The sequence below is a fragment of the Salmo salar genome, chromosome ssa12 (assembly GCF_905237065.1).
Source record: "Salmo salar chromosome ssa12, Ssal_v3.1, whole genome shotgun sequence".
In the NCBI taxonomy this organism is placed as follows: Eukaryota; Metazoa; Chordata; class Actinopteri; order Salmoniformes; family Salmonidae; genus Salmo; species Salmo salar.
The window spans coordinates 48,489,724-48,503,938 of record NC_059453.1 but is presented as its reverse complement, the minus strand read 5'-3'; the positions used below and the strand labels follow the sequence as shown (position 1 = coordinate 48,503,938).

The window sequence follows — 14,215 nt, the reverse complement described above, 5'->3', positions numbered from 1 at the left end:
AAATGTTTTACTCACATTAGCCACGGTGAAGGAGAGCCCACAGGCTTTGGTAGCGGGTCGTGTCAGTGGCACTGTATTGTCCTCAAAGCGAGCAAAGAAGTTGTTTAATTTGTCTGGGAGCATGACGTCGATGTCCGCGACGGGGCTGGTTTTCTATTTGCAATCCGTGATTGACTGTAGACCCTGCCACATATGTCTTGTGTTTGAGTCATTGAATTGCGACTCTACTTTGTCTCTATACTGACGCTTTGCTTGTGTGATTGCCTTGTGGAGGGAATAGCTACACTGTTTGTATTCAGTCATGTTTCCAGTCGCCTTGCTATGATTAAAAGCGGTGGTTCGCGCTTTCAGTTTTGCACGAATGCTGCCATCAATCCACGGTTTCTGGTTAGGGAAGGTTTTAATAGTCACAGTGGCTATAATATCACCAATGCACTTGCTAATAAACTTGCTCACTGAGTCAGCATATATGTCAATGTTGTTGTCTGAGGCTACCCGGAACATATCCCAGTCCACGTGATCGAAGCAATCTTGAAGCGTGGAATGCGATTGGTCAGACCAGCATTGGATAGACCTGAGCATGGGCGTTTCCTGTTTGAGTTTCTGTCTATAGGCTGGGAACAACAAGATGGAGTCATGGTCAGATTTGCTGAATGGAGGGCGGGGAGGACTTTGTATGCATCGCAGAAATTAGAGTAGCAATGGTCCAGAATGCCACCAGCTAGTGTCACGCATTCGATATGCTGATAGAATTTACGAAGAATTGTTCTCAGATTAGCTTTGTTAAAATCCCCAGCTACAATAAATGCAGCCTCAGGATATATTGTTTCCAGTTTACATAGAATCCAGTGAAGTTCTTTCAGGCCCTTCAACGTGTCTGCTTGGGGGCGCGGGGGGGTATATACGGCTGTGACTATAATCAAAGAGAATTCTCTTGGGAGATAATGCGGTCAGCATTTGATTGTAAGGAATTCTAGGTCAGGTGAATTAAAGGACTTGAGTTCCTGTATGTTGTTATGATTACACCATGAGTCGTAAATCATGAGAGATACACCCCCGTCCTTCTTCTTACCAGAGAGATGTTAGTTTCTGTTGGCGTGATGCGTGAAGAAATCGGTTGGCTGTACCGACTCTGACAACATATCCCGAGTGTGCCATGTTTCCGTGAAACAGAGAATGTTACAATCTTGGATGTCTCTCTGGATTGAAACTCGTGCCCTAATTTCATCCATCTTGTTGTCTAGAGATTGGACATTGGCAAGTAATATGCTCGGAAGCGGTGGATGGTATGCTCGCCTTCTAAGTCTGACCAGGAGGCCACTCTGTCTGCCTCTCCTGCAGCAACCACATTGTTTTGGGCCAGCCTCTGGAATAAGATCCCATATCCAGGGTGGAGGACCGATCAAAGGATTTGCTTCAGGAAAGTTGACATCACTTTTATATCCAGTAGTTCTTCCCGGCTGTATTTAATAACACTTGAGATTTTCTGTGCTAACAGTGTAAGAAATAATACATAAAAAACATATTACTGCATAGATTCCTAAGGACCTGACGCCAGGCGAACATCTCTGTCCGCGCCATGACTACTATTTTCAGTCTCCTGAGGGGGAATAGGTTTTGTCGTGGCTTCTTCACAACTGTCTTGGTGTGCTTGGACCATGTTAGTTTGTTGGTGATGTGGACACCAAGGAACTTGAAGTGCTCAACCTGCTCCACTACAGCCCCGTCAATGAAAATGGGGGTGTGTTCGATCCTCCTTTTCCTGTAGTCCACAATCATCTCCTTTGTCTTGATCATGTTGAGAGAGAGGTTGTAGTCCTGGCACCACACGGCCAGGTCTCTAACCTCCTCCCCATAGGCTGTCTTGTCCATGATCAGGCCTACCACTGTTGTCATCGGCAAACTTAATGATGGTGTGGAGTCATGCCTCGCCATGCAGTCATGAGTGAACAGGGATTACAGGAGGGGACTGAGCACACAGTCCTGAGGGGCCCCCGTGTTGAGGATCAGCGTGGCGGATGTGTTGTTACCTACCTTTACCTGGTAGCGGCCCATCAGGAAGTCCAGGATCCAGTTGCAGAGGGAGGTGTTTAGTCCCAGGGTCCTTAGCTTAGTGGTGAGCTTTGAGGGCACTATGGTGTTGAACGCTGAGCTGTAGTCAATGAATAGCATTCTCACATAGGTGTTCCTTTTGTCCAGGTGTGAAAGGGCAGTGTGGAGTGCAATAGAGATTGCATCATCTGTGGCTCTGTTGGGACAGTATGCAAATTGGAGTGGGTCTAGGGTTGCTGGGATAATGGTGTTGATGTGAGCCATGACCAGATTTTGGAAGCACTTCATGGCTACAGACATGAGTGCTACGGGTCGGTAGTCATTTAGGCAGGTTACCTTAGTGTTCTTGGGCACAGGGACTATGGTGGTCTGCTTGAAACATGTTGGTATTACAGACTGAGACAGGGAGAGGTTGAAAATGTCAGTGAAGACACTTGCCAGTTGGTCAGCGCATGCTCGGAGTGCACGTCCTGGTAATCCGACTGGCCCTGCAGCCTTGTGAATGTTGACCTGTTCAAAGGTCTTACTCACATCGGCTACGGAGTGCGTGATCACACAGTTGTCCGGAACAGCTGGTGCTCTCATGCATGCTTCAGTGTTGCTTGCCTCAAAGCGAGCATAGAAGTAATTTAGCTAGTGTGGTAGGCTCGTGTCACTGGGCAGCTCACGGCTGTACTTCCCTTTGTAGTCTGTAATAGTTTGCAAGCTCTGCCACATCCGACAAGCGTCGGAGCAAGTGTAGTATGATTCAATCTTAGTCCTGTATTGACGCTTTGCCTGTTTGAACGTTCATCGGAGGGCATAGCGGAACTTCTTATAAGCTTCCAGGTTAGAGTCCCGCTCCTTGAAAGTGACAGCTCTACCCTTTAGTTCATTGTAGATTTTGCCTGTAATCCACGGCTTCTGGTTGGGGTATGTATGTACTGTCACTGTGGGAACAACGTCATTGATGCACTTATTGATGAAGCCAGTGACTGATGTGGTGTACTCCTCAACGCCATCGGAAGAATCCCAGAACATATTCCAGTCTGTGCTAGTAAAACAGTCCTGTAGTTTAGCATCTGCTTCATCTGACCACTTTTTTATTGACCGAGTCACTGGTGCTTCCCGCTTTAGTTTTTGCTTGTAAGCTGGAATAAAGGAGGATAGAATTATGGCCAGATTTGCCAAATGGAGGGCGAGGGAGAGCTTTGTACCGTCTCTGTGTGTGGAGTAAAGGTGGTCTAGAGTTTTTTTCCCCCTCTGGTTGCACATTTAACATGCTGGTAGAAATGAGGTAAAACTTATGAGTTTTCCTGCATTAAAGTCCCCGGCCACTAGGAGCGCTGCCTCTGGGTGAGCATTTTCCTGTTTACTTATGACCCTATACAGCTCATTGAGTGTGGTCTTAGTACCAGCATCGGTTTTTGGTGGTATGTAGACAGCTACATACCACCATCAGCTAATAGAGATGAAAACTCTCTTGGTAAATAGTGTGGTCTACAGCTTATCATGAGATACTCTACCTTAGGCGAGCAAAACCTTGAGACTTCCTTAGATTTCGTGCACCAGCTGTTGTTTACAAATATACATAGACCGTCACCCTTAGTCTTACCAGAGGCCGCTGTTCTATCCTTGTATATTTCCAATATCATTTAGCTCATAGACTTTTGTTTACTTACAAAGTATCTTGGCAATCTATTTAATAAGAACATGATGAGCTAGACCAGGGTTCTCCATCCCTGTTCCTGGAGAATTACCCTCCTATAGGTTTTTGCTCCAACCCCAGTTGTAACTAACCTGATTCAGTTCATCAACGAGCTATTTATTAGAATCAGGTGCGCTAGATTAGGATTGGAGTGAAAATCAACAGGACAGTGGCTCTCCAGGAACAGGGTTGGAGAATCCTTAGCTAGACAATGTACAACCTGAGTGTGAACAGAATGTAAAATGTAATAATGGACTGATGAGTGGTCATGAATGTTGTGTATGAGAATAGACAGCAGAATGTTATTATGCACACAATGCCTTTGCTTAAAGGTGCGTGCACTTGTTCAGTGCACGATCACATAATGCAAAATGTGTTTATGGAAGAGAAGTTTAGATTTATAAAGCACTGATTCTTCAGCTTTTTATAAGTTAGGCAATTGTAACAATTGTTATCAACCATCAGATGTAGTGAAGTGTTCTTTTAGACTGAATACTTTGTATTTTAGAAATGTCCAATTTTGGGATTTCAAACATTATGGTCTCTCTTGTATGCTTTGAAGGGTTGATGTAAATTCCAGCCTGATTCAGTTACTTTGGGAAATTAATTGTACATTTTCTATTTCGTTTTTGGTCATCCGGTACCAAAACTACTCCCTCTACAACGGAAATTCCTGACTATTATTTTTATTTTGTCTCTTTTTGCAGTGTCCACTGAAACCACAGACGTATCAAGGAAATTAATACTTCCAAAGCAAATAACTTCACTACTGCTTCAACCTGTCCCTATGGATCCTGCTTTTGCAGAAATCACATTGCTCTACCTTGTGAATGCAGTAACCAACATCATTCTAAGTGTCCCAAACAATGTTTATTTCCTGTGGCTGGTAATGACCGGAAGGGAAGGCCTTGGGGCCTCAGGACTTCTCCGCTCTCAACCTGTCTGTGTCTGAAATCCTCTACTGCCTCTGTGCGGCCTTGTACTATCTGGACCAATATGTCCTGGGACATGTTCTTCGATACATGACTACGTCTCATCTACACTGGCCGGCCCGTGTTCCAGTCCTTTATCTGTGTGGAGCGCTACCTGGCGGTGGTCCATCCTGTGATCTTCCTGAAGTACAAACTTACACGGATCCTACCCTAATGTTTTGGATACCGAAGCGCCGTAGGCATAGATGCAGAAGGCATGCTGGCGTCCTGGTGAGACTGAGACGGAGAGAAAATCAAACGGCACTCCGCTACGTTTTATTGGCAAATGTCCAGTCACTCGAGAATAAGATGGATGAGCTTCGTTCGGGAGTCTCCTATCAAAGAGCCTTGAAAGCTACAATATTCTATGCTTTACAGAGTCTTAGCTGACTGAATCTATGGATATACAACTCAGTGGTTTCTCCATGCAGCATCATGATCAGACAGTGGCTTCCAGTGTGAAGAGAGCAGGCTGAGAGAGCAGAGAGAGAGCAGGGAAAGCAGAGAGCAGAGAGAGAGAAGAGGAGAGAGCAGAGATAGAGCAGAGAGAGAGAGAGCAGAGAACAGAGCGCAGAGAGAGCAGAGCAGAGAGAGCAGAGAACAGAGAGAGAGAGCAGAGAGCAGAGAGAGCAGGGAAAGCAGAGAGCAGAGAGAGAGAAGAGGAGAGAGCAGAGATAGAGCAGAGAGAGAGCAGAGAACAGAGCGCAGAGAGAGCAGAGCAGAGAGAGCAGAGAACAGAGAGCGAGAGAGCAGAGAGCAGAGAGAGCAGGGAAAGCAGAGAGAGAGAACAGAGAGAGAGAGCAGAGAGCAGAGAGAGCAGGGGGAGAGGTGTGCCTCTTAGTATACAATAACTGGCTTCCAGTGTGAAGGAAATCTCAATATTTTTCTCACTTGACATAGAATACCTCATGGTGAACTGCAGACCTTTTTATCTACCAAGATCGTTCTCATCCGTAATTATCACTGCTGTCTACATCCCACAAAAAGCAAACACCACCTGTCATTCAATGAACTGTATGGGGCCATAAACAAACAAGAAACCGCACACCCAGAGGTGGCATTTCTTTTGGGCAGATATTTTTATGAGGAAAGACTAAGATCCGTTCTACCTAACTTCTACCAACATGTCTCCATGTGCCACAAGAGGACCCAAAACTATGGACCACTTTTATTCTACCTACAGAAACACATACAAGGTCCTCCCTCGACCTCCCTTCGGCAAATCAGACCAAGACTCTATCCTCCTGCTTCCTGATTACAAACAAAAGCTCAAACAGTAAGTACCAGTGATGTGCTCAGTATGAAAGTGGTCCAATGAAGCAGACACGAAGCTACAAGCCTTTTGCTAGTACAGAATGGGATATGTTCCGGGCAGCACTGGAATTGCGTGATTTTAAGGGCATGGTCATTTAGCCTTCAAGAGGTGCCCAATCTGCCAGGGTCCTGTGTGGCTCAGTTGGTAGAGCATGGTGTTTGCAACGCCAGCGTTGTGGGTTTGATTCCCACGGGGGGACAGTACTGAATAAAAAATGTATGAATTGTATGTATTTGCTACTGTAAGTCGCTCTGGTTAAGAGCGTCTGCTAAATTAGTAAAATGTAAATGTAAGATCATCTGCCAAGACCATTAATCAAAATATCCAATTAAATTGATTAGAAAGTGTAAGTGACACACTATGTGTATTAGCTACTGCCTTTCATGTCCATACCACACTGATGCTATGGACATGAGAGAGGTGATAGAAAATGTAGCCAAACATTAATGAGACATTTAATTATATATATATAGGCCAAACGCCAGTCATGTTTCACAAATATAATGTAGGATAATTAACATTAACATCACTCACCTTGCAATCTGAGCAGAGGCAGTCAGCATGTAAACAAACTGTTTTTTAACCTGGATGTTTTTTTGTCATTTTATGAGCCAAGTCTTGCCTTGTTTCAACGTTGCCTAAGAAAAATCTGACCATATTTATTTTATAAAAACTTCCTCATATGCCATTGAAACCAGCATTTCTCTCATGTTCTATTGGGATTCCACTTTCTTTCATTGTCCAGTAGCCAACGGCATAATAGTAATATTACATTTCTCCTCTAAATTTCAAGTCAATATTTTCAGCTCTGTCACATGAAACCACTAAAGTTGGGCTGTAGCATTTACTTTTAAATTTTTCAAATTGACAATCAATCTCACTATAGGCAGCAACCTTTTCCAGTTTATCCTGGTGTTGTAGGTAAGTGGTTACAGCCTGCAGAGGGAGATAGAGTCAAGGGCCCGGGTCACCAATAATTACTTTAATGCTCAACCAAAGAGGAATATTTATTAAATAAAGAATTTTTGGCACCTAACTAGGCCCACACACGGTGCTTCTTTTTTACATGGTCAGTATGAAAAGATTTTTTAAAGCTGGGATTTGGGGGGAAAAAAAGCTGTTGGCCCTTGTATAAATAAATAAGGAGTTGCACAGGACAGAGGACCAGCTCACTGGCTAATATGGAACTTGATAACACTCCTGTGTGTGTGTGTGTGTGTGTGTGTGTGTGTGTGTGTGTGTGTGTGTGTGTGTGTGTGTGTGTGTGTGTGTGTGAGTGAGTGAGTGAGTGAGAGACTGGCTTTTTTATAACTCTGTCCTGGGTAAAGTTCGTCACACTAGTATTCAGCTTGGATCAGCTACAGGTGTAATTTACCTGCTGTGTTCGACATTGGATACAATATAGGACTCAAACTTGTTCTAACTTTCTACAACTACAAGATAGCAGCTCCGAAGAACAGGAGGAATCTGCATCCTGAGATTTTGAAAGCACATCTGACCAAACAAAACTGAAGTATACTGCTCCCTTCAGAAGCCATTACAGAAGATTGTGACAGCGATATCTTAAAGAAAATGGCTTCCAAACATTCTCTCCAAGAAAAGGATTTCTCCTGTCCAGTGTACAGTAACATCTTCTGGGATCCTGTAATCCTGTCATGTAGCCACAGCTTTTGTAAAGTCTGTCTCAAAGAATTCTGGAAACAAAAGGATTCTCTGGAATGTCCAATTTGCAGTAGAATATCCTCAAAGGAAGAACCTCCTTGTAACCTAATTTTAAAGAAACTGTGTGAGGCCTTCTTAGAGGAGAAGAATCAGAGAAATTCAGCAGGGCCTGAGGGGCTCTGCTTTCTGCACCACGAAAAACTCAAACTATTCTGTCTGAATGATAACCAGCCAGTGTGTTTTGTGTGTCATACTTCTAAAAAACATGCAAACCACAATTTCTGTCCCATGGATGAAGCTGCACAGGATTTTAAGGTAGGGGGCTTATAATAACATTACCACAACATAATTTTGCTGACATTTTACACCAGAAGAAAAAGCAATGTTAGTGTTTACTTTCTCGTCATACCTACAAACTCTGGTGTCCTTATGGACAGCATGTTTGTATTATAGAATTTGTGAGTGTTTCATTCCCCACTCCTGTAGGTGTATATTGCATGTCTGTTCTAGGCTCTTATGTCACTTTTAATGATGTTGAAAGTAACTACACACTAATAATCAGTGCAGTGTCAATTTTCATATTCTAGGAGGAACTCAAGACTTTTTTGAAGCCCTTACAGAAGAAGTTTGAGATCTTCCATAGCCTGCCATCAAACAGTAACCCATATTAAGGTGAGAATGTTGACTTATGTTGTCTAATGCCACAGTGCAATTTAACTGTAGCTGAATGCCTATGTGCATTTGTGGATTAATTGTGATAATTGCTGTGGTAATAATAGTATTTCACATATTCCTCCCACTGTCTGCAGCTATAAGCAGAGGACACAGAAAGGCAGATTAAAGGGGAGTTTGAGAAGATACACCAGTTGCTTCGAGAGGATGAAGCGGCCAGATTAGCTACTCTGAAGGAAGAAGAGGAGCAGAAGAGTCACTTGATGAAGAAGAAGATTGATGAGATGATCAGAGGGTTATCATCACTTTCAGACACAATCAAAGCAATAGAGGAGGAGCTGAAAGCAGAAGATATCTCATTCCTTCAGGTAAAAACCAATAACTCAATAATAAGCAGAAATGATTTGAGATATAAACTCAGCAACAACAACAAAAAGTCCCTTTTTCAGGACCCTGTCTTTCAAAGATAATTCGTAAAAATCCAAATATCTTCACAGATCTTCATTGTAAAGGGTTTAAACACTGTTTCCCCTTGTTCAATGAACCATCAACAATTAATGAACATGCACCTGTGGAACGGTCGTTAAGACACTAACAGCTTACAGACGGTAGGCAATTAAGGTTACAGTTATGAAAACTTAGGACACTAAAGAGGCCTTTCTACTGACTCTGAAAAACACCAAAAGAAAGATGCCCAGGGTCCCTGCTCATCTGCGTGAACGTGACTTAGGCGTGCTGCAAGGAGGCATGAGGACTGCAGATGTGGCCAGGGCAATAAATTACAATGTCCGTACTGTGAGACAGCGCTACAGGGAGACAGGACGGACAGCTGATCGTCCTCGCATTGGCAGACCACGTGTAACAACACCTGCACAAGATCGGTACATCCAAACATCACACCTGTAGGACAGCTACAGGATGGCAACAACAACTGCCTGAGTTACACCAGGAACGCACAATCCCTCCATCAGTGCTCAGACTGTCCGCAATAGGTTGAGAGAGGCTGGACTGAGGGCTTGTAGGCCTGTTGTAAGGCAGGTCCTCACCAGACATCACCGGCAACAACGTCGCCTATGGGCACAAACCCACCGTCGCTGGACCAGACAGGACTGGCAAAAAGTACTCTTCACCTGGGGTGATGGTCGGATTTGCGTTTATCGTCAAGGAATGAGCGGTACACCGAGGCCTGTACTCTGGAGCGTGATCGATTTGGAGGTGGAGTCATATGTCTGTGGAACCTGTTCAGTTTATGTCTCAGTTGTTGAATCTTATGTTCATACAAATATTTACACATCTTAAAGTTGTTGAAAATAAATGCAGTTGACAGTGAGAGAATGTTTATTTTTTTTGCTGAGTGTATTTATTGATGAACTGATTTCACATTGTCATCTCACAACCACATGTAGGATTTCGCAGGTTATTTTGGGGTCCCTCCAATATGTATAATTTGTTACATCCTTCCAATTCGTATGATACAGTATGATACGTCTTAAACAACAGTCACTGATGCTTTAGCATTTGTCACTAAGGTTAGCTAGGTTAGGTGTAAGGGATAGAGGTGAGGGTTAGATAACATGTTCAGCAGTTGAAAAACGCTATGATGGTGGTTAGCTAAAGTTGCTATTCAGATAAGATGCCACTTTCTTGTCTGTTTTAAATAATCCGACCATTTGTAACATATCATACGTATTGGCTCTGAGGCCGGGCTGGATTACATGTCAGGTATTATCATTATTTATTATTAATTTGGTATTTTATTCTTCTGCAGAACTACAAGGTCACAGTGAAAAGGTGAGTGATCTGCCTCTTCGCTGTCTCTTCTCTGAGGTTCTAAACCTAGGGTGCCAAGGTTGTTCTTCACCCAACCCCACAGTTGAACTAACTCCTGAATATTCTTCCAGAGCCCAGTGCACACTGCCGGATCCAGAGAGGGTTTCAGGAGCACGGATCCATGTGGCTAAGCACCTTAACAACCTGCACAGATTTTGTGGGAAGATGCAGGACATTGTTGAAGTGTTTGCTCACTATAGTAAGTATAATTTTATTGTTGCAATTGACAAGCTGTTCAGTTACTAGCCATAGTTAATACATAATGCTAATTGATGCAAGTGTGAAACGTTGCTTGGCCCTGGTCTAAGCCCCAAATGTGCAGTTTGAAAAACCCCATACAGAATCTCTGTTCTCTCTGTTTAGCTGCTGTGACTCTGGATCCCTAGACTGCCCACCCATCTCTCATCTTGTCTGATGATCTGACCACTGTGAGACTTGGTGATGGGACGCAGAAGCATCCTGACAACCCAGAGAGGTTTGATAACAATAGAATGGTCCTGGGCTCTGAAGGCTTTAACTCAGGGACACACATCTGGGATGTTGAGGTTGGACACAGTGTAGGCTGGACCCTGGGTGTGGTTACAGAGACTGTCTGGAGGAAGGGAGGAATACGCAGTGGACTCTGGGGTCTAAATTATAAATCATGTGAATACAGGGCATATTCCCTACCAAAGTCAACCATTCCCTTCACGTTGGGCCAGAGACCCCCGAGGATCCGAGTGCAGCTGGACTGGGACAGAGGAAAGCTGTCATTCTATGACCCTTTAAATAACTCACACCTACACACATTCACACACACTTTCGCTGAGAGAGTCTTTCCCTGCCTTGGTAATCGATGTAAACACCAGCCTCTAAAGATCTTGTCATGGCCTCTGTAACAGTGGAACAACATAGTTAGAGCTGATAGGCCTCTTGTCTAGGAACAGCACAGTTAGAGCTGATAAGGAAGTTATAATGTCTCATATCACAACTTTAAAGGTGAAATATGTAACCTATTGGGTGACCTGGCCAACTTCACAAAGAAAGGTGAGTGTAAGATCTGCAATTCTCATTGAAAGCAAGTCTAAGAAACGGTAGATCTGTTCTTTGTGCCCTACTTCTATGCTTCCCGTTCCTAAGTTTAGTTTTTGTATCTTTTACTTTCGGTCTTGTACACCAGCTTCAAACAGCTGAAAACACACTCCTTTTGGTTATGAAAATATATTTCACAGCGGTTGAGATGGTACAATTATTCTCTACACTGTATATTGCTTGTTTTGTCACATAAACTGAAATTAGGTGAACTATTCGAATTTTAGCAAGCAGGAAATGGTAGAGCGATTTCTGCACTTTGCACCTTTAAATCAAGCACCTACTGACATTATAAAGACTTGACTGATTTGAACTTAATGCTTAAACTGTTGATAAAGCACGAGAGTAGAACTGACACCTAGTCCAAATTTAGTAGAGTATAATCCTGTTTCTTATTTGTATTATATAAGATTGCTTTGTTAATCATGTGAAGTTGCTCTTATTGCCTTAAGTATATGATCAATTGCATGGAAACTGTCATTCCCTATTACATGATTCAACCAAATACATTCTATTGTTTTTGGTTTTGTCTATGAGAGTGGAATAAAACAGTTTAAAGTTGATGCTGTTTTACCATAACGTTTCATTCACCCACTAACCTAACCCACTTCCACGATTTAATCTTCTCAAACTAGTATAGCATACTTTTCGACAGCTGGAGCAAGCACATAAAGTTTCTTCAGAAATGTATGCTTTTCCAGTTTAGACCGGTGTGGTAGGTAAGTCTACAGCTTGCAGAGGGAGATAGAGTCACTGGCCAGGGTCAGGCTAGGGTCACCAATAACTCTCAATTAGAGAGGAATATTCAGTAAATAAAGAATATTTGGCTAAACCAAACTGCGCTGAATTCAAGGATTTTCCATTGGAATGTCCCAAAGTTTATTTCCACCTTTGATCTGTTTGTATATGGCAAGTGATAAGTCATCAAGACATAAAATACTAAACAATACATGTGACTGACTTTGTAGAACTGTGAATTCTGTCCTGGGTAAAGGCTCTCACACTGTAGAATTCAGCTTGTATCAGCTACAGGTGTATTTTACCTGCTGTGTTCGACATTGGATACGATATAGGAATCAAAGTTATTCAAACTTTTTTTATGACTACAAGATAGCAACACCGAAGAGAAAGATAAAACTGCATCAATACTGAGATTTGAAAGCACACCTGACTAAACAAGACTGAAGTATACTGCTCCCTTCAGACACAATCAGAGCCGTAGAGGAGCTGAAAGCAGAAGGTATCCCATTCTTGCAGGTAAGAACAAACAGTTCTGTGACAAGAAGACATTATTTGAGATACATTTATTGATGAACTGATTTCATCTCAGGTATTATGAGGATATATTACTCAGTTGGTCTTTGTGCTCCTCCAGAACTATAAGGCCTACAGTGAAAGCAAGGTAAGTTATCTGCCGCTTGTCTCTGTCTCTTATGCCTGGTTTTTGACCTAGGTTATTCTTAACCCAACCCCACATTTGAACTGACTCCTGAATATTCTTCCAGAGCCCAGTGCACACTGCCGGATCCAGAGAGAGTTTCAGGAGCACTGATCCATGTGGCCAAGCACCTTGACCACCTGATTCTGTGGGAAAATTGTGTGTTTGCTCAATACAGTGAGTATGATAGTTATGTTACAATTAACACGTTAATTTACTAACTTAAGATAATACATTCATTTACAAAAAAAATTGAAAAACAAGGGCATAAGCAGACCTCAATGTTCGATTGAGTATAGTTAAATAACAAAACATTAAAGGGTAAGTTCAGAATTTGACAACATTATGTTAGATGGTTCCTCACCCTGAACGTAGTATATTGACCATGAGGAATTGTAATCCATGGCTCGGTTTTCTTTAAACAGCTGTGATGATGAATCAATGTGGAAAACTGATTGGATTTGTAAAAAGTCATACATTTAAGAGCATTTTGTCTTTTTTCACCCAACTTTTAACCTACAGTAAATCCAAAGACATGGTGATTTCACGTTGAATTCACGTTAGTTGACAACCAAATGTTAATCAAAACTAGGCATTGAACTGACGTCTGTGCCCAGTGGGTTAGTATAACTTACACTAAAAAGTGTGGACACCTGCTCGTCGAACATCTCATTCCAAAATCATGGGCATGACTCAAGTAAAAGTGAAAGTCACCCAGTAAAATCCTACTTGAGTAAAAGTCTAAAAGTATTTGGTTTAAAATATACTTAAGTATCAAAAGTAAATGTAAAAGCTAAAATATACTTAAGTATCAAAAGTAAAAAAATAAATCATTTCAAATTCCTTATATTAAGCAAACCAGACGGCACCATTGTCTTGTTTTTTTTTTATTTACGGATTGCCAGGGGCACACTCCAACACTCCAACACTCAGACATCCTTTACAAACAAAGCATGTGTTTAGTGAATCCGCCAGATCAGAGGAGGTAGGGATGACCAGGGATGTTCTCTTGATAAGTATGTGAATTGGACAATTTTCCATTCCTGCAAAGCATTCAAAATGTAACAAGTACTTTTGGGTGTCAGGGAATATGTATGGAGTAAAAAGTACATTATTTTCTTTCAAAATATAGATAGTAAAGTACAGATACCCAAAAAAACTACTTAAGTAGTATTTTGAAGTATTTTACTTAAGTACTTTACACTACTGCATATTACGAATCATTACTAATTCAACAGCTAAATGTAAAAGAAATCTACAATGATATTGCCAGAATGAGGTAAAAAAAAGTGCCAGGTTATGACAAAATAGATGTCTCTCTGGTTTCACTCTAAATTCAAGTTCAAGTCCGATGTAAGGAGTTAACAAAAAACTTAATAGGCTACAGATACATCCTTCCTATCTCCATCTGCGGTTGAAGTGTCTTCACTCCCAAGTTCACTTAACACATGCAACACAATAAAGGAGGTATGATACTGTGGCTGTGTCAGTTCATTTTTATGTTGACAGGGAAGACT

The 14,215-nt window shown here is 42.1% G+C and overlaps 1 pseudogene; it reads left to right on the top strand.

Annotated features, from left to right (window-relative positions):
* Nucleotides 1-7,336: 7,336 nt before the first annotated feature.
* On the top strand, nucleotides 7,337-11,823 carry LOC106565232 (zinc-binding protein A33-like; annotated as a pseudogene).
* Nucleotides 11,824-14,215: the final 2,392 nt, after the last annotated feature.